The sequence below is a fragment of the Hetaerina americana genome, unplaced genomic scaffold (genome assembly GCF_022747635.1).
Source record: "Hetaerina americana unplaced genomic scaffold, ioHetAmer1.1.p SCAF_7, whole genome shotgun sequence".
Taxonomy (NCBI): Eukaryota; Metazoa; Arthropoda; class Insecta; order Odonata; family Calopterygidae; genus Hetaerina; species Hetaerina americana.
The window spans coordinates 78,322,371-78,348,698 of NW_027287316.1; the positions used below are offsets into that span (position 1 = coordinate 78,322,371).

The following is a 26,328-nucleotide window of genomic DNA, read 5'->3' on the forward strand; positions in this document are numbered from 1 at the left end:
CAGGTTTAGGAACAGTGTGATAAATTCGCACAGCTTCCCGGGAGCGGATGCGGACTCAGACCACAATTTAGTTGTTATGAAATGTAGCGTACGTTTCAAAAAGATAAGGCAGGGGCGGCGAGTTAGAAAATGGAATGTAGAAGCATTAAATGGGTTGAAAAGGAAGGAATACAAACAGGCGGTAGAGAAAATCATGGAGGATGGTAAAGAGCTAAGTACTATCGAAGAAAAATGGGAAATGATCAAAAAAGGGTTGTCTAAAGCCGCAAAAGACACTATTGGAACCGTTAACGCTAAAAGGACTAGGAAACCATGGATCACGGATGAGATGATTACAAATATGGATGAGCGGCGAAAATGGAAGAATATAAATACAGAATTAGGCAAAATGAAGTACAAAGAATTGAACAATAAATTGAGGCGGGCAACAAATAAGGCAAAAGACGCATGGTGGAAGACGCAGTGCGAGGATATGGAAAGTCTGCAGAGGAAGGGTGAAATCGGTGCGCTGTACAGCAAAGTTAAATCGTTATCGGGAAGTAAGAAAGGAAGAGCTACGCTAAGAGTTACAGATAAGGCGGGTAAGGTAATAGTTGACGCAGGAAAGATCCAAGAGAGATGGAAGGAGTATATAGAAGAACTGTATAGTAAAGAACTCAGACCAACAAAGTTAGACATTGAAAAAGAAAATGACGTAGAGGAAGACAGCTTAGGTCCAGGCATACTAGACAATGAGATAGAAAGGCCATTAAGGGAGATGAAACTAAATAAGGCCGTGGGGGTAGATAACATTCCCGTGGAACTTTTAAAATGCTTAGGAAAATGTGAAAGGAAGAGGCTATATGGGCTGATCCGTAGCATTTATGTGGAGGGAATCTGGCCGGAAGACTTTGTGAGAGCAGTTTTAGTTCCGATTCCGAAAAAGGTAAAGGCCACATCATGTGAGGACTATAGGACAATTAGTTTGATATCCCACGCAGCTAAAGTTGTTCTCAGGATCATAAACAAAAGGACAGAGAGTAGGGCAAATGATTACTTAGGGGATGATCAGTTTGGGTTTAGGAAGGGGAGAGGTACGCGTGATGCCATTGCAGTAATGAGATTATTAATCGAGAGGAATATAGAACACAACCAGGAGGTATTTGCCTGTTTCGTAGATTTCGAAAAAGCGTTTGATAGAGTGAATTGGGAAAAACTAATGAGTATATTGCAGAAAATAGGAATAGATTGGAGGGAAAGGAGGCTAATCCGCAACCTGTACATGTCTCAGACTGCTCAGGTGCGGGTGGGAAACGGGGAGTCAGGATGGGCAGTGTTAGGAAGGCGTGTAAGGCAGGGTTGCCCATTATCACCATTGCTGTTCAACCTGTATGCAGAGGAAATGATCAAAGAGGCATGGGAAGAACTCGAGGTAGGAATGAAAGTGGGCGGGGGATTCGTAAAATCAGTTAGGTTTGCTGATGACCAAGCTTTAGTTTGTCAGTCAGCCAAGGGGCTGCAAGCATTGTTGAGTGAATTGGAAATTCAGTGCGACAGGTATGGGATGAGAATCAATATTAATAAAACAAAGGTTATGCGATTTTCTAGAAAGAAAAAGGCCAAGCTTAACATTAAAATAGGAGGGCAAAAACTAGAGCAGGTAGAACAGTTTACGTATCTCGGTAGTGTTTTGGACCAACACGGTCAAAGTAGTAGGGACGTAAAGAGAAGAATTGCGCTAGGCAAAGAGGCTTTCACAAGGAGGAGGGAGTTGATGACGGGGACTTTGAGTAAGGATGTTAAGAAAAGACTCGTAAAAACTTTGATATGGAGCGTAGCTATGTACGGCGCGGAAACGTGGTCATTGAAGCAGGAGGATAGACGTAGACTGGAGGCTTTTGAAATGTGGGTGTGGAGAAGAATGGAGAAGGTGAAATGGACAGAGAAGAAAACAAATGAGGAAGTACTTGGTATGGTGGGCGAAGAGAGGGGTTTGTTGGGAGCAATCCTATGGAGGCAGGAAAAGTGGATGAAGGGGGTATTGACCGGCAGTGGGATGTTGAAGACTGTGATAGAGGTTAGAATGTTGGGCAAAAGAGGAAAGGGAAGGAACAGGATAGGGATGTTGGACGGGATGAAGGGAGGAAGAAAGTACTCAGAGATGAAGAGGGACCTGATATAGAGTAGGATGATGGATTTTGTGTTTTGTTAGGAGTAATAAAATATTTGTTTGGTAGTTGTGTCCATCGAAAAACCTACCTTGACCGGTAGATTACCTAAAAAAAAAATATATAAATATACGAGGGTCATCCGGAAAGTAGTACCCGTTCGTGAAATAAAGACACAAAAGTAAATATTAACAAACATAAAAAATTTTATTTGAAAGAGGATACTTTAAACTACTTCTCAACATAATCTCCAAGCAAATTAAGGCATTTGTCATAACGTGTGACAAGTTTCTGTATTCCTGCTGCATAGTCCTTCGCCGCCAGCTCATTGAGATACGCGAGGGACCCATCTTGCACAAATTTTTGCATAATGCAGATGGTGTTTAACAATTTCATGAACAATTGTTCGAGAAACATTGGGAAAATGCTCACAGATGTCATCAATTGTGACGCGCCGATCGTTCCTCACGAATTCGTCAACTGAGCTCACCAGTTGGTCTGTAATGACAGACGGTCTCCCCTAACGCTCATCGTTGTGTGTGTTCCCCCTCCCCATGTTGAAGTTGCGACACCACCGCCGAACAGACGACTCGTCCATTACATTGTCTCCATACACCTCCTTTAATTGGCGATGAATATCACATGGGCGAACGTTTCTTGCATTGAGGAATTTAATCACTGCCCTCACTTCACAACTGGCGGCGTTCTCAATTTTTTTAAACATTGTAAACAATCACAGAAACAACACAGGCAATGTTGCAGGCAACGCAACTTGGCTCAGAGAAGGCAGACAAGCCACTGAAGCTATCTGACCTCGTCCAGCGGCTACTCGCGTCGTGTGCACTTCATGCGGCACGAACGGGTACTACTTTCCGGATGACCATCGTGTGTGTGTGTGTATATATATATATATATATATATATATATATATATATATATATATATATATATATATATATATATATATATATATATATATATATATATATATATATATATATATATATATATGTATATATATATATATATATATATATATATATATATATATATATATATATGTATATATATATATATATATATATGCTTTCATAGACGTAACACGGAAGTGCCGAATAGTACAATACACAGTAACACATAATATAGAAACACAAAAAAAAGAGAACACTCACACGTATTTTCTTGATATTTCGATGGAAACAATCCGTCTTCCTCGATATAGAAGTAATGCATTACTTCTATATCTTCAGAGGAAGACGGATTGTTTCCGTCGAAATATCAAGAAAATACGTGTGAGTGTTCTCTTTTTTTGTGTTTCTATATTATATATATATATATATATATATATACATACTACCTTGATCAAAAAGTTCCCGGAATAACCACCGTGTGGCGCTCCCATTGTTCCGATTTGAGTTCTGTTTTTTTTTGTTAAATTGGTACATCTGTTGTTGATATTCCCTTTAAATCTTAGTGTCATAACTTGACATTTGCAAAAGTTACGTAGCCAAGAGTACATCTATCTCTGTGTGTGTTGGCGATTTTTTACAATTTCAGAAATGGATTTAAATTTGCAACAACGAACTTGTATTAAATTTTGCGTAAAAAACGGATTTAGTGGCGCACGGACGTTGGAAATGTTGGAAAAGTGTTTCGGCAACGATTCTCTAAAAAAAACGGTCGTTTACCAGTGGCACGAGCGGTTCAGAAGTGGTCGTGAGTCAATCGAAGATGATGAACGCAGTGGCAGACCATCGACATCGAAAGTCGGTGAAAAAATTGATAAAGTAAAAGAAATGTTGGTCAATAACCGCAAATTAACCATCAGAGAAATAGCGGAGGACTTGAACATTGCCTATGGATCCGCCCAAGACATTGTGGTTAATGATTTGGGTTTCCGTCGTGTAGCAGCAAAGTTGGTGCCAAAAGACCTCAATTTCATGCAAAAAAGAGACCGTGTTGACGTCGCAAAAGACATGATTTGCGAGGCTGAATCCCATCCCACATTCATCAAAAGGATCATTACTGGAGACGAGACGTGGGTTTATGAGTACGACACGCAATCCAGACATCAGGCAAGTGAATGGCGTTCACCAAATGAGCCGAGACCAAAAAAACCACGTCGTTTTCAGTCAAAAAAGAAGGCAATGCTGACGGTTTTCATGGATTACAACGGTGTAGTGCATCATGAATTTTTGCCAGAAGGCCAGACAGTAAACAAAGAGTATTATTTGGGCGTTATGAGACGTTTGCGTGAAGCAATTCGCCGAAAGAGACCAGAAATGTGGGCAGAAAACTCGTGGATTTTGCACCATGATAACGCACCGTCGCACAGTGCTATCATTATTCGTAATTTTTTGACGAAAAATGCAACAAATACCATCCAACAGCCACCGAATTCACCTGATTTGGCTCCCTGTGACTTCTTTCTGTTCAATCGAGTTAAAAAACCATTACGGGGAACGCGTTTTAGCAGCCGAGAGGAAGTAATGGAAAAATCGCAGGAAGCACTGATGGACATACCGAAAACCGAATATAAAAAATGTTTCGAGGATTGGATCAAGCGCTGGCATAAGTGTGTTGCAGTCGATGGGGATTACTTTGAAGGGGACAATATAGATTTAGATGAATAAACTTGTATTTTTAATTTTCTGAATAAATTCCGGGAAATTTTTGATCAAGGTAGTATATATAATTATATATAATAATATTTATACTTATATATACAAGTGCGTGTATATTTATATAATTTTAAGTATATATTTATATGAACAAAATAAAAAAACAAAAAACATCCATTAAACAAAATAATCCCTGAAACAAAACGAAATAATTACAATTTAAAATCAAATATATATATAGAAAATAATAATAATTAAAAAAACAACACTCCTAATAATCAAGATCACTGGGCCCATCTATTAACACTTCTAAATGCACTCCATGCCTCCGGTGGAGTCTGGTCCCGAGGGAGTAGAAAAAGTAACGCTAACTTCGCTCTGGCTCCGGCGTAGGAGGGTGTGGTAGGTCCAGTGGCTTTGGTGCTCGACTCTCGGCCAGAGGAGGCTCTAGGTTGAATTCTGCTGGACGCCTATTCCCGAAAGCTACGGGGCAATTCACAATACCTTGATCTACTGCCATCACAGTGAAGCATGTTGTCATTTCAATCATCATTTAGATCCCTACGATATATCGACCGCAAGCGGACCACTATTTCAATGTTGGCTACATTGAATTGCAAAGTAGCCAGGGTTAAAATTTGACAAGTTTCACAAAGGTCGGTGAGCGGTCACTGGCTCGCTGAGAATAATGTAAAGGTGATATTTTGGCATTCAGTGATTGGCAGGCACTGCGGTCCTTTAGAGCGAGAAACCTCACTCTCAGTGCCCAACTGCCGTGAATGTCAGTGCGACTAATGCCTTTGCCAAAATCTCAGCGTTTAGCTGACAGTGTCAGACTTTGGTAATTTACATGTTTTCCGTATAAATTATCGGGAAAAATTTAGGAAAATTAGATTCATTTCAGATATTGCTACAATGCCTCATATTTCTTCAAATTACATCCCTTGAGTGCCAACACACTTATGCCGGCGGCTTTTCCACGAGTCGAAGGTTCTCTGGCAAGCGGATTATTCCGGAAGGTCCTTAAGGATACACGTGCTAACCTCTTTGACAGCTTGACTCAGGGTGCCATGGTGGTGTCCTTGGAGGGAGAATTTCACTTTTATACAGAATAAGAAATACTATGCTGGTGCCAATTGGGGACTTTTAGGGAGTTGGGGAATCGTCGCGATACCGTAGCAGAATGACTTCGCAAGCAGGTACTCGACTCTGTTACTTTGGTCCTCCGTCAAGACCTTGGGGATGAGTGTATCGCAGATCTTTCGCATCGCCAAATTTTCAGGGATAATGGTGTGTGCACTGCCATCTTATCAATGTTAATATTATATTTGCAATAATACGCTAACTTAACCGACGATCTGAATTCTGCACTTCACGCACACGTTGCACGTTGTCGTCCGTTCTTGGCATCGACAGCCATCTAGAATGGGGCTCGTCCTCCACACTCTCTCGGCCATCTCTGAAGAGCTTGTGCCACTTAAAAATTGCAGTTTTTTGACATGCTTTCATTCTGGAACACTTGGTAAATCATGCCCAACATTTCCGTACCCAATTTCTTTAGTCTGACACAAAATTTGATGGCATACCACTGTTCAATCGTTCGTTGCACCGAGTCGCTCGACACAGGTTCACTAAAAATACGATCTAGGATGAACGAACTCTCGCAGGCGATTGGCGCTTGGCGCGTGTTTTAGGTCAGACTGTCCACCACCGAGTCCGCGTGGTGCGAGCGCACTGCATCATACTATTTACTTGGATTGAATTGTTTTAATTGGTCTCTTGGTCCTTCCCTACCCTACCAAACCCTGCCTTGCCGGCCTCGGTGGCGGCGGGGTAACGTCCTCGCCTACCAACCCAGAGTTCGTGGGTTCGATTCCCACCTAGGTGGATTTCCCTCCATCTAGGGCTTGGTTGTATGTGATTGTCGTCAAATGTCTGTAATGTAGGGTTAGGTGGAAGAAGGGACTAATAGTCCCAACATCGCCCAAATAAGTCGATATTAATAATAATATGAAAATAATAATAATACCATACCACCCTCTGCCATGGTGATAACACATACAATTCGCCTCAAAATGTGGCCAAGCGATCCGGTTATTGCTTCGCAACTCGTACACCACTACGCATTCTTATCAATACACTTCTTTATTCAATTGTAGATTTTTGAAGTTCCAAAACTACAAATTGAGTATCTTCAGGCATGAAGTGGTGGAAGTCGAACATAGTGAATAACTGATCAAAGCACTTGATAAAGTGGAAAAGTTCTACGATCAGTTATTCATTCCAAAACTACTATTTGTATCGCGATAACTTTCTTCCTTCCTTCCGTCTTCATTTGTTTTTCTTCAACGCACAATGTTTCTGCCCTCGTATTTCGTGTCAACATGTTCCTCAGGAGGATATGTTTTCGCATCTTACATTTTAGAGGAAGAACATTTTTGTTAATTGGCGGTTTTCTTTTTAGCACCATATAACTACTTTTCAACGCTTTTAAAGACAATTCATGGATTCGCCTTCTTGTATTTAACTCGAAATAATAATAATTATTATTATTATTATCATTATTACAGAGATTTCGACGAATACGGTCGAACAAATTTTTCTCAAATGGCGTGCATCCTTAATTATTCATTTTTATTCCCGAGGTCACATTTGTTTTTGTTGACATTCGGTCTCCCTCTGCATTCCCCCCCCCCCCCGCCTCGGGATGGGCTTACGTGATACTCTCACCCCAATCCCACGGACGCGGCCCACCCCCCCCACCCCAAACCACTCTCGCCACACCCTCTCCCCCACCCCATCCCCGTTTCATCCCCCATGTTTACCGGCTCTGGGGAGGGGCGGGAGGAGGGGAGAGGGCGGGAGATGGAGCCGTCTCCTCCTCCCCAGTGCAAAGCGGGATGCAAGGCGCCCAGGGGGGGTTGGGAAGAGGGGGTTGGAGGGGTCGAGAGTCGAGGCCCCTTCATCACATCCTTTCGACCCCTCCGACCGACCCCATCTCCTCTCGCCCCCGCCCTCCTTCCGTGGGCGTGGATTTAAAGTGGCCCCGCCGCGAACCGACAGCAGACTGATGCCGACGCTGGGTTTCTCTCCACCCTATTATTATCATTATTATTGCATAGCACCCGTCAAGCCACCACTAGGGTGTGTGGCAGGGAATGATTACACACCAGACTAATTTGACGCAAAACACTTTTCTCCCATGCAGGTCGGACAACATCATTCTGATTCCTTCTCGTTCGTGGGAAAAATTAAATTTTAAATCTGATCTACGCTTAATCCCTCCATTTTTATTGACATGGTCGCTCCTGCCTTAATGCGATGGGGCTAATAATGATTTCCCATATTACTACTGAAGACTTCCTTCCACTTTATGCATGATATTGAATCTGTACTTAACCTTTGTTCCATTGATTGATTCCAATCCTAGCTCCCCTGATATTTTGGATATGCTACTAAGTTTATCAACACATGGCTTTGAAAACCTGACTCCTCTCGGCTGAACGCGATCCAATTCGAAATATCTTTTAATTTTAGTATCTTCTTTCGTGTGAGTGCATGTACGAACTGATATCTCCGCCCTGCAACGGCTTTTGTATTATGGAGATGCATGTAGATGAGAGAATTTTGAAGCATATTTACGGGGCATCCAAAACAAATCAGTTATTTCCTTCGATGGAACGTTTTATCTGTCGTTGAATCTTGTGACAAGAAGGTAACTACTGGACCCTTTCAACGCATTATAATTCCCTCCTACGTATGATTACCCCCATATACTGCGTGTCAGTTTTCTTCCATATTAACTCTTAATTTTTTTAAATAACAAGTTTCTTTCTCTTCTTAAGTTACTATGTTGAAAAATCACTTTATATACAAAAATACTTTAATCGAAGAAATGTTTATCGTCCAAACCATGAATAACTGTCAACCCTAAAGTGAATATGGCGCCGTGAAGGGAGTGCGTGATAACATTCACGAAGTGTGTGGAACCCCGTGCATTAGAAATGTGAGCAGTGAACATTTGAATTCATTCGTCACTCATTCTTTCGGAAGAGCACTCCCTTTTGGCGACGGAGCCTCAATGACCCGAGCACCCTCTCTTGAAAAGTTACGATTTTCTGAAATTGGAAAATAATCGCGATTTTTCTCCTCACTGAACAGGAATATACGCACTACTAGTGGGAAACATGAAACTCTAATGTAATTTGTTACTTGGTCACCACGGCGTCGGTGGTGTAATGGTCAGCATAGTTGCCTTCCAAGCAGTTGATCCGGGTTCGATTCCCGGCCGACGCACTTTTTTGCAACATTGGGCTTCTATTGGAGTTTTTAGATTGACTATTTGAAAACATTTTTCTTTTGACCGTAAAGGGTTTCCCAGAACGTTCTATAAGGAAGGTGAAAAAATTAAACTGGACGTGGTGATTAATCCCTCGTCAGTGATCAAGTGACCAAGTGTGGTATTTCTTGAGTCACAGAAAAGCACCTATCAATATTCAGAAATTCGGTTTACTCAAATTAAAGAGCGTAAAAAATTTACATAGATATTTCTTGCATTCATATAAAAGCAACAGAGGTCAAATAAGCCAATGCAAATGACAACTGATGTTAGTTGACCTAACTTACTACACATGTAGGCAAAGTCAGTAATGTACTACTGATGTGCGTAATGTCAGTATAGCTAATGTCAAAAGGCCTAAATGTCAATTACTTCAAGTAATTAGTGACTTTAAATTAAATTATGAAGAGTCAGTTCAAAACTTCTTTCGAGATAAGGAAATAGGAACTTCATGATGAGGGAAACCGATTGGATGTAGCAATTTGTTTTGTACAAATTTTCTTAAGCTCCATATGCCGACCAAAATAAAATAGCTTTATTGAAAAAACCCCAGCTCCAGTCATAACATTCGAAAATATAGTCTGGCGCCCATCCTGGAATGAACATACAAGTATTTATTGCGTAAACCGAGGTGCAAAAGTTTAATAAGTAATAATTTTTAAATTTATATTTGAAAATCACTACGAGAGAGTCGTTATTCAACCACGCCCTCGTGTTTATTTGAAATTTCATATTTTATGGACATTGCTGCCATCCAAGCAACTGGGAGCAATCATTAAAAAAAAGGAAAAAAAGTTTTCCTGATGGAAATACATTACTAATTCCACAAATAAAATAAATACACTGAATTTTTGAGAGATCAGTTATCTATCAGTTTAATATCCCATCCCCGAATCATTTTAATATGATGAATTAGATGATTCATTTACAAAATGTGTATTGAACCCTGTATACAAGAGTTCAAAAATTAAATTAACCTTTTCCTTGCACTTTGAACCTTTTGTGAATATTAATACATTCTTATATTCTTCTTGAATAATGATCTGGGGCGGGAAACAAATAGAGCGAAAGAGCGAGATGGAACTCTCCTTTTTAGAGTATGGGAAATTCACCGTGGATTGATGAAATCGATGCGCTTGATACGAATGTATGAAGCGCATCGATTGTTAGTAAGTAAGGATAGACTGTTAGGAAGTAAGCAGTGATGACAAGCAAAAAGATTATTCAGGAAAATTATCGGTGGAGTAAAAGAAAATTGAAGAGAGATGGAAGGAATATATAGAAGAACGTTATGTTATGAACTTAGACCAACAAAGTTAGACATAGAAAAGGAAAAAGACGTAGAGGAAGATAGCTTAGGTCCGGGCATACTCGACGATGAGATGGAAGGGGTATTCAGAGAGAATAAATCACATAATGCCGGTGGGTGGATAACAATCCTGTGGAACTATCAAAATGTTTAGGAAAATGTGGGAAGAAGAGGCTATATGGGCTGATCCGTAGTATTTATGAGGAAGGAATCTGGCCGGAAGACTTCATGAGATCAGTTTTAGTTCCTATTCCGAAAAAGGCAAAGGCTACATCATGTGAGGACTATAGGACAATTAGTTTGATATCCCACGCAGCTAAAGTTTTTCTCAGTACCATAAATAAAAGGATAGAGATTAGGGCAAATGATTACTTAGGGGATGATCAGTTTGGGTTTAGGAAGGGAAGAGGTACGCGTGATGCCATTGCAGTAATGAGATTATTAATCGAGAGGAATGTAGAACACAACCGAGAGGTATTTGCCTGTTTCGTAGATTTCGAAAAAGCGTTTGATAGAGTGAATTGGGAAAAACTAATGAGTATATTGCAGAAAATAGGAATAGATTGGAGGGAAAGGAGGCTAATCCGCAAACTGTGCTTTATAATCGGTTATGGATATGTGGAGGAAACTGTTGTTTTAGAACTAGAGATAGAAATGATTTTCGGTGGGAAATGTATTAAATTAGGTTTTCTCATGATCAACCTTTAGTTTATCAGTCAGCCAAGGGTTTGCAATATATAGGCAATGGGTCATTATCATTTATTGGTCGTTCAATCCTAAGATTGGTTGACTGCAGCCCTCCACATCCTATCCTATATGATTCCAATTGGCTTACTTCCTGGTATTTTTTGCAATGTACTTTCTTCTTTATTGGTCTCATGCATTTATCACTTGGCCTTCCTCTTGGGAGTTTTCTCTCTATTTTTCCTTCTATTATATTCTTCACGAAACCATTGTGCCTCAGGGTGCGGCCAATCCATCTGGTTCTTCTTTCCTCTATGGTAGTCCATAAGGTCCGTTATTCGTCTGTTCTTCAGTGTACTTCTTCATTTCTTATTTCTTCAAGTGCGCTAGTAATGGGATTTGAATAAATGCCAGCGAGATGAAAGTAATGCGGTTCTATAGGAAGAGAAACTCTGAATAACTATTAAAATAAGAGTTTATAAATTATAGTATGTGTAACAGTTCATCTATCTCGGAAGAGGTCTGGACCAAAACGATCAAAGTAAAAAGAGATACGACGAAGAATTACGTTGCCACATGTGAGGGCTACAGAATAATTAGTGTGATTTAGACACAAAATTAAAGAAGTCATCAACAAAGGATAGAGGAGTGGGCAAATGTTTGTTAGGGTTATAATCAGTTTCAATTGAGGAAGGCGAAGGGCATGCGTGATGCCATAGCAGTATTTACGAGACTAATAGACAGGAATATAGCACACAATCAGTATGTAGTTCTTTTTTTCGGTTTGGAAGAGGCGTTCAATAGGGGGAATAGGAAAAGGACAAAGGGGAAGTTAAGAAGAACGAAAACAGGGAAGCTATTGGGGGGGTGGGTGTGGGAATTAGTATGAAATGAATGATCGCATCAAACCAATCTTAGGAATGGAATGCTGATGATGTTGACAAGAAATTATGGTGTGTGTTGGACGTAATTTATTGCAGTTACATATTCGCCCCTGCTTCTACATCTAGCGGAGCTAATTACCTCAATGGATGGATGAGACAGCGCACGTCGCCTTAATTAGGTGATGGACTCCACACAAATCGGCTTTCCCAGAAAGCAATTGCTTCCTCGAAAAAATCACGCCTCTCTCAAGATATGATGCAGAGAGCATAGACTATGGCATTAAGGCGTGCAGCGTCGGTGGTGTAATGGTCAGCATAGTTGCCTTCCAAGCAGTTGATCCGGGTTCGATTCCCGGGCGACGCACATTTTTATACATAGTTATTTCAATTCTTAGTTGTTATGATTTGCTCGCAGATATACGCGTCTGAGACATAAAAGGAACACGATGGCATTAGTCGGTTTATGATTAGTTAATAGGGGAAGTGTGTACTGTATCATTTTTACCTAATATGTGACGACGGTATTTCATCAAAAAATTCGGAAAAAACTGAATTCAGAATGACTACAGAAGCATAATTTGTACAATAGCAACGAATATTGTAACACTCGTGACTTTGTCACAGCTGAACCTCTTTAAAAAGTCAGGCACTGATAACTTTGAGATGTGAGACATTGATTCAAAGAATTGAAATTCGAACTTTTTGACAACTTATTCGCTATGGTACTGGAAAATATTTCGTTTCGTTTTCATCACCCGTACTGTCGTAATAATGCTCGCTTTTGGCGACGGAGCCTTAATGTCTCGAGGAAGCTCTCTTAAAAAGTTAAGGTTTTCCGAAATCGGAAAATAATCACGATATGTCTCCTCACTCAACGGGGCTATGCGAGCTGGGTATAGTCCTGGGCGAGCTGGGGACTATGAGAAATAGGTCGTAACAAAAAATACTCCATGCGGTAAAGCAAAGTGTCTTCTTTCATAATTAATGCATTAAAATTAACAATAAATCAACGTCATTAACCTGGGATCACTTAAAATGTAATGCAACTCCTGACTATTGACCAAGTACATGTGGAAACGTCAAAAACCTGGCGCGCTGACCTGACCGCGCTCAAGCAAAAACGTAAGAAAATCGGTCGTGATCATTTGGAGCGTCACCGTGACAGTAAGAGTGGAGCGAGCGGCTGTCGAAGACCTCCCCACACCCCTCCCCTCTTTTCGATCGACGGGATAAGTATCCATCTCATGCGTGGGGGGGGGTCATTCTCTACTTAGCCTGATCAACACTTTGACACCTTCGATGGTACCTCAAGCGACATATGCTTCGGATATTCATTGCTGAGCTGTAATCATTCGCTCGGTGGAATTGCCGGCTATCACTTTACGTGGCGGATTCGTCCTCCTACGATGAACGCGCATATTTCATCCGAGAAATCGTCGAATCATAGCTTTTGTGGCGATCGAGCTATCTATAATTAGACTGCTGGTAATGTACTCTTTCTTTCCCATTTCATACCGCAATCAAGAGAGAGAGTGAGAGAGAGAGTACGCCGTCAGAAAAAAATGTTATTTTTAATTTTATAATAATATGGCCTGGAGGAATCACGAATGCGTTGTGGATAAATTACCACCGTGTTGTTTTTCAAATAAGTAAATGACGATTCACGCGGGATTAATCCTTCAACTCCCCTCTGGGCTAAAGCGCCGTTTCCAGGGTTACCTACTTCAGCCGCGATGTCATCTGTGGCATCGTAATATTAGCAAAATGTCAATTTGATATTTTCGCGAATTGAGAACCGGATAACTTTTGTTTTTACCACCGTGAACTTTTACCAGCAAAAGGCTTTCCATCCCTTCCTTGCAAGGAAGTTTTAAGTAGAGACACATTTAATGACATAAAAGGAGGAATAAATATGTATGGTTAAAAAGATCTAGACGTTGGGAAATTTAGTGTGTGGTGTCTCAGCAATAGTGGATCTAGATAACCTCTAAGACGGTGCTATTTTCATTTACGAACACATAATTGAATTAATATTGTTCCTGCGGAGAATATTGAAATTCTTTATCGTAAACCTATGTGCACCGACCGTGCCACCGAAGACGCCTTCCAGTGTGCGTACCGGTCACGGCAGAATCTATGGTAAAAATGTGTAGAGGCCCAAGGACAGTACTTTGAAGAACTTTAAGTGTTTGTGCAATTCTGTTCAATAAATTACTTTAAAGAAACAATTGCATTACTTTTGGAACGCACCCTGTATGTAAGCAGACTTTGGAACGAGTAACCTGCTAGCAGTACAATATTCGTCTCATCTATTATTTTTCCCCATTTTTTTCGTCTTGTTCAGGGGGACCTTGCAGAATAGGGTTAAGTAATAGATTTTTATAATTTTATCACTTTCTAATCTTGATTATCTGTCAAATTCGCATTGCTGATTAGTATTTATAAAAAAAATGATACGAACGGTATCATATTTCAAGAGCAACCTGCATAATCAATCGCTAATGGATGCATAAAAATGACAGCAAGGAGGAGTTCGTGGACATTCCCCAAAAATTAATTTTTTTTAATTCCGGAAAAAAGTGTGCGTCGGCCGGGAATCGAACCCGGATCAACTGCTTGGAAGGCAACTATGCTGACCATTACACCACCGACGCATGAATGTATATCGGCGAGAGATATTTATTGATAGCACTTTCTACCTCTTCAAAAATCCTTACTATCCCTGTTATTCATCGTTCCGTTAAATACCGTCTATGCTATACGGTATACTATATATCGCATCGGAGGCACATTAAGTTAAAACAGCATTTTAATGGCAGAAGTTGAAAGTTTTTATTTTTACCATAACTTTTCTTCTCTTGATTAATAGAAAAAAGAGGTTACATACTAGAGAAAGAGTATTTTAGAGGGAAACCCGGCTCTATAGGCAATGACAGGTATCAGGATATCTTTTGCAGTATTATATTTTAACATATTCACCCTATGTTTCATCACATTATACGATGTAAGTATTATCTTAGGGACAATGTACCATGTGAAAACGGCGCTTTATTATACAATGACATATATAAAAATTTCGATTTTGAAATTTTTTTTCATCTTATCGATTAGTTGAATTTGAGTTATGGGTGCATAAAATAGATTGAACATTTGAGGAGGGAAACGCAGCTCGAGAGTAATGACGTGTATAAACGGCACGGAAAGGTAAACAAATCTAATTCAGGGAGTGTCTTGGCTTTAGGAAGCCAATTCAATCCCTTATCTTATAACTTTTAATATGGGGATCGAGATGGTGCGGGGGCTAACGTACTGGCTTCCCACCATGAGGGCGCGGGTTCAAATCCCGGCGGTGTTGAATATTTTTCAGAGGTATCTCGATCCCTACTTGAGGTGCTTTGTGGAGGGCACTTTGAGTGAGTACGCCGTCCGTCGGATGGGACGTTAAACTGCGGACCCCTTGGCGCCTTTCGTAAAGAGTAGGCTAATGCCGACGCCGGGTTTCTCTCCACCCTTCATCCTTTCCTATCCATCCCCTATGGCGCAAATGACCTTAGCTGTCGGTCGCCTCCCCTCAAAACTACTACTACTACTACTACTACTAACTTTTAATATGACCTTCGTCAAATAGCTAAGCGAAAAATAATAACAGCCTAAATATATTGCCTATTTTCTAAACACAAAACTCTTTAAAATAGAAGCACACCAAGTCCACTGAAGAATTGCTCATGCCCTGTCCAACAGAGAAAAATACAAATGTAACCGTCCTAACTCCTCCAATACCATTCTCTGGAGGACTTCGTTTTCCTCCAGCGCCCATATTATTTTCTTTTTGCTGCCATACACCTTATGCATAGAAGCACCTGTTCGATTGTATTCCGTTTGATCCATTTTATTTTCTTCGCTCATACCAACCAATCAGCATCCATTCTACGCCAATCCCTTCGCATTAAGGATTGAGTCTCGGAGCCAAGGAACACCCCCATCAAACAGGGTTCGTCTTAAAATTAATTCAATTAATTTCTAAAAGTAATATTTTGATAAAATGTCCACAAACACTTGAAATTCTTCAAAGTACTGTCCTTTGACCTCATTTACACATTTTTTCCAGCGACTCTGCCATGACCGGTACGCGCCCTGGAAGGCATCTTCGGGGACCTCTCGCAAGGTCTTCGTTACGGCTGATTGGATCACTTCTGTGGACGAAAAACGGGTTCCTTTCAGGGCTGACTAAATCCGAAGGAACAAAAAGAAGTCTGCTGGGACGACATCAGGACTATAGGGGGGTTGGGCAGCGTTGGCAATTGTTATTTAGCCAGGAACTCGCGGACTCGTTGAGCGTTGTGGCAAACAAACACCTTGGGCACGAGCTCGGCACACACTTTCCTCATCGCTGAATCTTCAGCAAAAATACAATATAAAAAAGTAGACGAAAAGTTCAGTTCATTGGCAACCATCTTAATACTCAATGGACGGTCAGAGTCCAACAATTGTCGAACACGAGCCACATTGTTGTCGGTTTTGCTAGTAAACGGCGTCATTCGTCGTGAACCTCTTCCCGGCCCTCCTTTAAGGCCTTAAACACCTCGAAATTTGTGAGTGGGACAGAGCAGAGTCCTCGTTATCCTCAAAAATCATTTGATTAGTCTTCTAAAGATATTCCTGACATCCTGCAGCTTTCAAAGCTTGGAGAGCACTGAGACCGGTTTTGCGGCAAAGCTTAGCGCCCCTACCCACCTACTCCAAGCAGTTTGATTCCACTCCAACCAATAGGAGCAGCGCGGGAAATTTAATTGCGCGACTTATGGAACGCACCCTGTAGATAGCGCCTGCAGAGTCCATAAAAAAATCTGGAGAATGGGCAAGAAATGCACTCAAAACACCGATTCAACTACAACACGAGTATGATCTTCAATTCCGCATAATTTCCATCTCCCTTCATTCCGTCCACACGCATATTACGTTTCAACCCCTTCCTCGCCTTCTCCCCTCCATCAGATTCTTCAGAATTCCATCGCAAATCAAAATGATTTTCATCCACTGCCTACGAATTATTAGAGATTCAGTTCCTCCACCGAATTGGCGTCGTAAGCGTGCAAGTATGAAGACTCTCGCACTGCAAGCTTAATTCTTCATGCATCCAAATTAAAGTGTTGAATTTTGGACAAAACTTTTAGAAAGTAAAATTGACGAACAGCTGACCAAATCCCTGTTTTAATTGAGGCGAGGTAAAGGAGTTATTACAGCACAATCAGCATTGAACCTCATACTAGAAAAGGAAATGAAACTTCTGTTCAGGAGAAGGAGGCGTAGAGAAAATTAAAGGGGTGGTAAGAGGGTAGGTCAAAAGATAATTTAAAAAATGAAAAAAATTTTATCTCGTCACTTCTTGAATACTTAAGGCTATCACTCATACAATTTATATGTGTATTCTTCTTGACGTACAATAGAAGTACTTAAAGGCTTCGAAAGTTCACGAATATCTCTGGATAAACCAGGTCTTCAACTTCTCCAAGAGCCTCTGCTGTCACAACATGGTGTGTGCCTGACCTATTTAAGGGGAACCTTATACGGAAATAGCACAGTTTATGAACTATTGGCCCAGACTTCATCGCTCAAGTGAGATAGGGGAAATCACATTTATGAACTTTTATTCGTCGATGAATTTAAATATGTTTAACCCTCCTTAATACTGAATGAACAAATGACAAATCGCTGTTTCTTCTTGCTACATGTTAAAGGTGGAGTGGCCATGTTTACAATATTGTTGCAATGTAATTCTTGGTTCTGGTATCATGCTGCAAGTTGTAGGCCACTCGTCAAACTATGGCTATTACTGTGAGAAACGAAAATTGGTTTGGTACGTTGTTTCGTAAGTTTTTTTCGTATTTTTAAGGTTCTCAATTAACTCATCCTCATACATTGAGGTCCCATGGTGTAACGGTTAGCACTCTGGACTCTGAATCCAGCGATCCGAGTTCAAATCTCGGTGGGACCTCGCATCAATATTTTTGCCGACCCCGATGGCGGCGGGGTAGGACCTCGAAAATTGGTTTGGTACGTTGTTTCGCAAGTTTTTTTCGTATTTTTTAAGGTTCTCAAATAACTCACCCTCGTACATTGGAACATGATTCGACCAGCGGAAGATAATGCGCTTTGGGCAAAGAATGACAGAGAGACCACAAGATTCCATTTCGTTTCAAATATATATTGTTGAACTAAATAAGGAACGGGCAAAGAATTTTGACAAGACACAAAGAGATGGAAATCCAAAAGCTTCACAAGGCCATATCACGATGCCTGAAGGACCTAAGGAGACTTAGAAAGCTTAAAATTATTAAAACTTTCTCATTAATACCTTATATTTATATATTATTAAAATGTTTTCCAATGTAGTGATGGCTAACTCTGCATATCGGAAAAATCTGATTCAAATGACAACAGAAAATATTCTTAACGAGAGTCGTACGCCATATTCACGTTTGAAACTAATTTTGTATGGACTCTTATGGAGTATTCAATTGAAAGATGAGCAGTTCAAACATTGAAAATATCGTAAATACCATAATTGGAGAGAAAACAGTGGCATGCATAAAGATTTAAAATATAAAAGACTAGCCTTAGATCACTGATATAATTTATGAAGTGCAAAGTAATATGGGCAGAATTTTGAAATATTATGCTCGATCCCGCTCTGTGGGGCTTCCATCTCTAAAATATTTGCCACCCTTATTCCTTATCGCGTAACTTATTGAACAGACTCTCTTGCCGAAACTCAAGTTGCTTATAATATTATTGGGATAAAATAAAAGAATGAATGAGATTATACATAGATAAATAAATAAATATATGAGCAAAGAAAATTAAAAAGGTCCGAAAAAGGACAAAGACCTTCAAGATATGGCACAAGGAGCAGCGATAGAATTAACTACGTCAGTAGGATATCATAAACCGACAGTCATCCCTTCGGACTTAAAATGGTGCCGTGTTTCACATGAAAGTTTCTTCTGTGAATAACTTAAAGTAAAATAAGGAAGTGTGTACTAGGAGACCATTCTATACATATTTCATCATCTAGAGACTTACGTCGGTCCCATGGTGTAACGGTTAGCACTCTGGACTCTGAATCCAGCGATCCGAGTTCAAATCTCGGTGGGACCTTACGTTTATATTTTTGCCGACCCCGATGGCGGCGGGGTAGGACCTCCCATTGTAGGGACCGCGGGTTCGATTCCCAACTAGGTGCTTGTATCACTACGTAGTGGGTAGGTTCTTGTAATTGTCATTAATGTAAAATCTAAAGATTAGTTGGGAGACGGAAATCTAAAGTCTCAATCTTGCCCCAATAAAGTTTTTTAAACAAATACAATGCAATGTAAACAACAATTTCTTACGTTTACACTTATAACTACACAACTCCGATTCCCTTCAAATATAGGAAGGATGGAAATGATCTGGATAAACGCTTTTACGTATTCTGTATCACTTTGCAGCATCCTGCCATTTCTGGGAAGGTTTCATTATTATTGTTAGTTACATTTGCTACAATTAGGCAAATGGCCCAGTGGTAACGGTCTAGTAATGCACACTTTTGATGCAAAAGATGGAATACACACCAGGCTAATCTAGACCCGAATATTGTTCTTTATTTTTTCTACATCTTTGTTTAAACCTTATCCTTTATACTTGCAGAGTATTCTAAATGAGTCATAACCCTATCCCCGCTTCCCCGGACCAGCCTCTCTACGTAAGGGTTCGGTCCCTTCCTCACCGATACCTTCAGACCAGCTCGCTCGAGTTACCGGTCTACATCCCATCCCCCGGCCGGTTCCTTCCGACGACTCGACGCCGACGACGCCTCTGGTCACCCTTCAGCCCGGTCAATCCTCTTGTCCTCCTGTAAGTACCTACCCAAGTCTTCCCTTCACTTCCTACTCTCTCGCGGCATTGTCTCATGAGCTGTGTACCGCCATACTGTCAAACCTTCTGTTACGCACATAAAAATACCCGTACCGAAGACCGCTCTTGTTATTTAATTAATACCCTCAACCCTTGTTGTCGCGGATTCGGAGCGCTGCGACAATACCTTTATTTGCCGATGATATAGTGGTTTACCGTGACATCCGTGATATTGAGGATACAGCAGCTCCGTTAGAAAACCTTAATACTATTCAACGCTGGTGCGACACTTGGGAATTAGAATTAAACTTAAAAAAGTTTGTAGTGATGAGTTTTTGGAAAAAAGCAAATCCCACCAGAACGATTACTGCATCGGGAACTTCGGGAATGGCATGTGTAGACTCGATTAAATACCTAGGCGTTACCCTCATTCACGATCTCTCCTGGGTGAAACACATACGGGGAATATGTGGTCATTATTCATGCGTCGGTGGTGTAATGGTCAGCATAGTTGCCTTTCAAGTAGTTGATCCGGGTTCGATTCCCGGCCGACGCACGTTTTTTCCGGGATTTTAGAAAAATTAATTTTCGGCGAATGTCCATGAGGTCCTTTTTGCTGTTATTTTTATGCATATATTAGCGATTGATTATGCAGGTTGCTCTTGAAATATTCGTATCAATTTTTTTATAAATACTAATAAGCAAATGCGAATTTGACTGATAATCAAGATTAGAAAGTGATAAAATAATAAAAATCTATTACGTAGCCCTATTCTGCAAAGCCCCTCTAAGAATGACGATTAAATAGGGAAGAATAATAGATGAGACAGAGTTTGTATTCCTAGTGGATTACTCGTTCCAACGTCTGCTAACACACAGGGTGAGTTCCAAAATTAATGCAATTAAACAGTCCGCGGCCCTCCTTATTGGTTGATAAAGGGTCAAATCACTCAGAGTATGCGGGGATAACACAAAGCTTTGCCGCAAAACCGGTCTCAGTGATCTCCAAACTGTGGACGCGACAGGATACTGCGCGCCGACCGCATCACGAAAACAATGGAATCGACGATCCATGTCGGCTACGAAGACTAGTGATAGATGTAATTAGCTCAAATGCAGTAGAAGTTACTTCCGGTGTTTCCCAGGGATGTGTCAATGGACCCCTTTTATTCCCACTCTACGTTAACGGTAGACGGTGTAGACTCGATTAAATACCTAGGCGTTACTCTCACTCCTCATGTCTCTCCTGGGTGAAACACATACGGGGAATGTGTGGACAAGCTAACAAAAAATTAGGATTGATTAGAAAAGCACTTGTTAAATGTGATGAAAAAGTCAAAGAGAAATGTTATCTGTCGTTGGTTATGACTCATTTAGAATACTCTGCAAGTATAAAGGATAAGGTTTAAACAAAGATGTAGAAAAAATAAAGAACAATATTCGGGTCTAGATTAGTCTGGTGTGTATTCCATCTTTTGCATCAAAAGTGTGCATTACTAGACCGTTACCACTGGGCCATTTGCCTAATTGTAGCAAATGTAACTAATAATAATAATTAAACCTTCCCAAAAATGGCAGGATGCTGCAAAATGATGCGTAATACGTAAAAGCGTTTATTCAATTCATTTCCATCCTTCCTATATTTGAAGGGAATCGGAATTGTGCAGTTATAAATGTAAACGTAAGAAATTGTTGTTTACATTGCATTACATTTGTTTAATAAAACTTTATTGGGGCAAGATTGTGACTTTAGATTTCCGTCTCCCAACTAATCTTTAGATTTTACATTAATGACAATTACAAGAACCTACCCACTACGTAGTGATACAAGCACCTAGTTTGGAATCGAACCCGCGGTCCCTGCAATGGGAGGCCCTACCCCGTCGCCATCGGGGTCGGCAAAAATATTGATGCGAGGTCCCACCGAGATTTGAACTCGGATCGCTGGATTTAGAGTACAGAGTGCTAACCGTTACACCATGGGACCGCAACGTACGAACCTTACAAAATTCGAAAAAACTTACGAAACAACGTACCAAACCAATTTTCGTTTCTCACAGTAATAGCCATAGTTTGACGAGTGGCCTACAACTGGCAGCATGATACCAGAACCAAGAATTACATTGCAACAATATTGTAAACATGGCCATTCCACCTTTAACATATGGAGCAAGAAGAAACAGCGATCTTTCATTTGTTCATTCAGTATTAAGGAGGGTTAAACATATTTAAATGCATCGACGAATGAAAGTTCATAAATGTGATTTCTCCTATCTCACTTGAGCGATGAAGTCTGGGCCAATAGTTCATAAACTGTGTTATTTCCGTTTAAGGTTCCCCTTAACTTGGTCAGGCACACACCATGTTGTGACAGCAGAGGCTCTTGGGGAAGTTGAAGACCTGGTTTATCCAGAGATATTCGTGGACTTTCGAAGCGTTTAAGTACTTCTATTGTACGTCAAGAAGAATACACATATAAATTGTATGAGTGATAGCCTTAAGTATTCAAGAAATGACGAGATAAAAAATTTTTTTCAGTTTTAAAATTTATCATTTGACCTACCCTCTTACCACCCCTTTAATTTTCCACACGCTTCCTTCTCCTGAATAGAAGTTTCGTTTCATTTTCTAGTATGAGGTTCAATGCAGATTGTGTTGTTATAACTCCTTTACCTCGCCTCAATTAAAACAGGGATTTGGTCAGCTGTTCGTCAATTATATTTTCTAAAATTTTAAGTTTTATCCAAAATTCAACACTTTAATTTGGATGCATGAAAAATTAAGCTTGCAGTGCGAGAGTCTTCATACTTGCACGCTTACGACGCCAATTCGGTGGAGGAACTCTGAATCTCTAATAATTCGTAGGCAGTGGATGAAAATAATTTTGATTGGCGATGGAATTCTGAAGAATGTGATGGAGGGGAGAAGGCGAGGAAGGGGTAGACACGTAATATGCGTGTGGACGGAATGAAGGGAGATGGAAATTATGCTGAATTGAAGATCATACTCGTGGAGTAGTTTGAATCGGTGTTTTGAGAGCATTTCTTGCCCAGCCGCCAGATATTTTATGGACTCTGTAGGCGCTATCAACAGGGTGCATTCCAAAGGTAATGAAATTATATTGTCCGCGAAGCTCCTATTGGTTGAATTTAACGTAATAGTTATTTGTAGTTGCAGCTTTAATATTCTCTGACGCGTACCTACCCTATGGGATGGATTGATTGTTAACGGTTTTTTTCATCGGATGTTTACGAATTTGCGCCCCCCGCCAAGAAAACAAAACCACTCCTCCAGTCAGATTTTTTTTTTCGGTCCACTTTGTCCGACTGATTCCTTTCATTGCCTCTGGAGCTGGGTTTCCCTCTCAAATACCGTTCATCTAGTAAGCAACCTCTTTTTTCTATGAATCAAGATAGCAAAAGTTATGGTGAAAACTAAAATTTTCAACTTCTACCAGTAAAATGCTCTTTTCACATAATACGTCTCCGATGCGATGCATAGTACATCGTCGGTGGTGTAATGGTCAGCATAGTTGGCTTTGAAGTAGTTGATTTGGGTTCGTCTACCGGCCGACGCGGTTTTTTTCGATCATATTTTATTTATTAAGCGTCAAGTAATCCCCGAGACTCGAAAACATTAATGACCGTGAACAGGTAGAAACGGAAATATATTTTAGACGGCAAATTTGTGTTTTTCTTGATCTTAAAATATTTCTTTAATCTTAAAACCTTGCATGACTCTAAGATATTTTTTCTTAAAATGTATCCTTGGTATCAATTTACTAAGGAATCATAAATAGTCATTGAAATATATGCAAAAATCTGTGTCTTCTAATAAGCTCATACTAAGAATGTTTCTTCCGCTTATTGAAATAGTAATGATTGTGAATTGAGACGGTTTGTAATTTTCTATTTGTCATTATATTTGTTTTTTTTCCTATTAAAACAAACTACCGGATTTACCCAAAACGATATGACCACTGAAGCGTCATATTTCATTTTCTACAATATTTAACAAAAACCGTGACAGTTAATATATCGCCGGTTTACGCTGGTATCACCATTTTTGCCTCAGGAGAATTGGACCCTGGCGCGATTCTCTGCCATATTATGTTCTTTACGAGGAACGTTTTATTTATTTATTCATATTATTTCATCTTGTTATTTTACATTGGTTAAATGCATCGTATAAAACATATTAACAAAAAATGTATTCATGAATTTTGAGAAGTGGTTATGAGAAACGGTTTGCCATACCTCGACGAAAAATATGCATATGGAGCCTCAATGACCCGAGCACCCTCTCTTGAAAAGTTACGATTTTCTGCAATTGGAAAATAATAATAAATATAATAAATTTCTCCTCACTGAACAGGAATATACGCACTCCTAGTGGGAAACATGAAACTCTAATGTAATTTGTTACTTATTCATAACGGCGTCGGTGGTGTAATGGTCAGCATAGTTGCCTTCCAAGCAGTTGATCCGGGTTCGATTCCCGGCCGACGCACTTTTTTGCAACATTGGGCTTCTATTGGAGTTTTTAGATTGACTATTTGAAAACATTTTTCTTTTGACCGTAAAGGGTTTCCCAGAACGTTCTATAAGGAAGGTGAAAAAATTAAACTGGGCGTGGTGATTAATCCCTCGTCAGTGATCAAGTGACCAAGTGTGGTATTTTTTGAGTCACAGAAAAGCACCTAGCAATATTCAGAAATTCGGTTTACTCAAATTAAAGAGCGTAAAAAATTTACATAGATATTTCTTGCATTCATATAAAAGCAACAGAGGTCAAATAAGCCAATGCAAATGACAACTGATGTTAGTTGACCTAACTTACTACACATGTAGGCAAAGTCAGTAATGTACTACTGATGTGCGTAATGTCAGTATAGCTAATGTCAAAAGGCCTAAATGTCAATTACTTCAAGTAATTAGTGACTTTAAATTAAATTATGAAGAGTCAGTTCAAAACTTCTTTCGAGATAAGGAAATAGGAACTTCATGATGAGGGAAACCGATTGGATGTAGCAATTTGTTTTGTACAAATTTTCTTAAGCTCCATATGCCGACCAAAATAAAATAGCTTTATTGAAAAAACCCCAGCTCCAGTCATAACATTCGAAAATATAGTCTGGCGCCCATCCTGGAATGAACATACAAGTATTTATTGCGTAAACCGAGGTGCAAAAGTTTAATAAGTAATAATTTTTAAATTTATATTTGAAAATCACTACGAGAGAGTCGTTATTCAACCACGCCCTCGTGTTTATTTGAAATTTCATATTTTATGGACATTGCTGCCATCCAAGCAACTGGGAGCAATCATTAAAAAAAAGGAAAAAAAGTTTTCCTGATGGAAATACATTACTAATTCCACAAATAAAATAAATACACTGAATTTTTGAGAGATCAGTTATCTATCAGTTTAATATCCCATCCCCGAATCATTTTAATATGATGAATTAGATGATTCATTTACAAAATGTGTATTGAACCCTGTATACAAGAGTTCAAAAATTAAATTAAGCTTTTCCTTGCACTTTGAACCTTTTGTGAATATTAATGCATTCTTATATTCTTCTTGAATAATGATCTGGGGCGGGAAACAAATAGAGCGAAACAGCGAGATGGAAGTCTTCGTTTTAGGGCATGGGAAATTCACCGTGGATTGATGAAATTGATGCGCTTGATAGAAATGTGAAAGCACTGTTAGGAAGTAAGCAGTGATGACAAACAAAAAGATAATTCAGGAAAATTATCGGTAGAGTAAAAGAAAATTGAAGAGAGATGGATAGAATGTATAGAGGAACTGTATGGTTAAGAAATTAGGCCAGCAAGTTTGGACATAGAAAGAGAATATGGTGTAGCTAAGGAATGCTTAGGTCCAGGCATACTTGACGATGAGATGGAAGGGACAATAAGAGAGTTGAAATCAAATAATGCCGGTGGGTGGATATAAATCCTGTGTAACTACCAAAAGGTTTAGGAAAATATGGGAGGAAGAGGCTATATGGGCTGATCCGTAGTATCTACGAGGAAGAAATCTGGCCGGAAGACTTTGTGAGATCAATTTTAGTTCCTATTCCGAAAAAGGTAAAGGCCACGTCATGTGAGGATTACAGGACAATTAGTTTGATATCCCACATAGCTAAAGTTGTTCTTAGGATCATAAACAAAAGGATAGAGAGCAGGGCAAATGATTACTTAGGGGATGATCAGTTTGGGTTTAGGAAGGGGAGAGGTACGCGTGATGCCGTTGCAGTAATGAGATTATTAATCGAGAGGATTATAGAACACAATCAGGAGGTATTTGCCTGTTTCGTAGATGTCGAAAAAGCGTTTGATAGAGTGAATTGGGAAAAACTAATGAGTATTCTGCAGAAAATAGGAATAGATTGGAGGGACAGGAGGCTAATTCGCAACCTGTGCCGTATAACCGGTTACGC

At 39.9% G+C, this 26,328-nt stretch overlaps 7 non-coding genes across 7 annotated transcripts; 6 read left to right on the plus strand and 1 right to left on the minus strand.

The window, feature by feature from the left end:
* Window positions 1-8,992: 8,992 nt before the first annotated feature.
* TRNAG-UCC (transfer RNA glycine (anticodon UCC)) lies at window positions 8,993-9,064 on the plus strand. The gene has a single exon. It is a non-coding gene; the product is annotated as a tRNA-Gly (tRNA).
* Window positions 9,065-12,276: 3,212 nt separating this feature from the next.
* TRNAG-UCC (transfer RNA glycine (anticodon UCC)) lies at window positions 12,277-12,348 on the plus strand. Its single transcript has one exon. It is a non-coding gene; the product is annotated as a tRNA-Gly (tRNA).
* Window positions 12,349-14,566: 2,218 nt separating this feature from the next.
* TRNAG-UCC (transfer RNA glycine (anticodon UCC)) lies at window positions 14,567-14,638 on the minus strand. The gene has a single exon. It is a non-coding gene; the product is annotated as a tRNA-Gly (tRNA).
* Window positions 14,639-17,907: 3,269 nt separating this feature from the next.
* TRNAQ-CUG (transfer RNA glutamine (anticodon CUG)) lies at window positions 17,908-17,979 on the plus strand. Its single transcript has one exon. It is a non-coding gene; the product is annotated as a tRNA-Gln (tRNA).
* A 1,091-nt stretch (window positions 17,980-19,070) lies between these two features.
* Window positions 19,071-19,142, plus strand: TRNAQ-CUG (transfer RNA glutamine (anticodon CUG)). The gene has a single exon. It is a non-coding gene; the product is annotated as a tRNA-Gln (tRNA).
* Window positions 19,143-20,364: 1,222 nt separating this feature from the next.
* On the plus strand, window positions 20,365-20,436 carry TRNAE-UUC (transfer RNA glutamic acid (anticodon UUC)). Its single transcript has one exon. It is a non-coding gene; the product is annotated as a tRNA-Glu (tRNA).
* Window positions 20,437-24,317: 3,881 nt separating this feature from the next.
* On the plus strand, window positions 24,318-24,389 carry TRNAG-UCC (transfer RNA glycine (anticodon UCC)). The gene has a single exon. It is a non-coding gene; the product is annotated as a tRNA-Gly (tRNA).
* The last annotated feature ends 1,939 nt before the right edge of the window (window positions 24,390-26,328 follow it).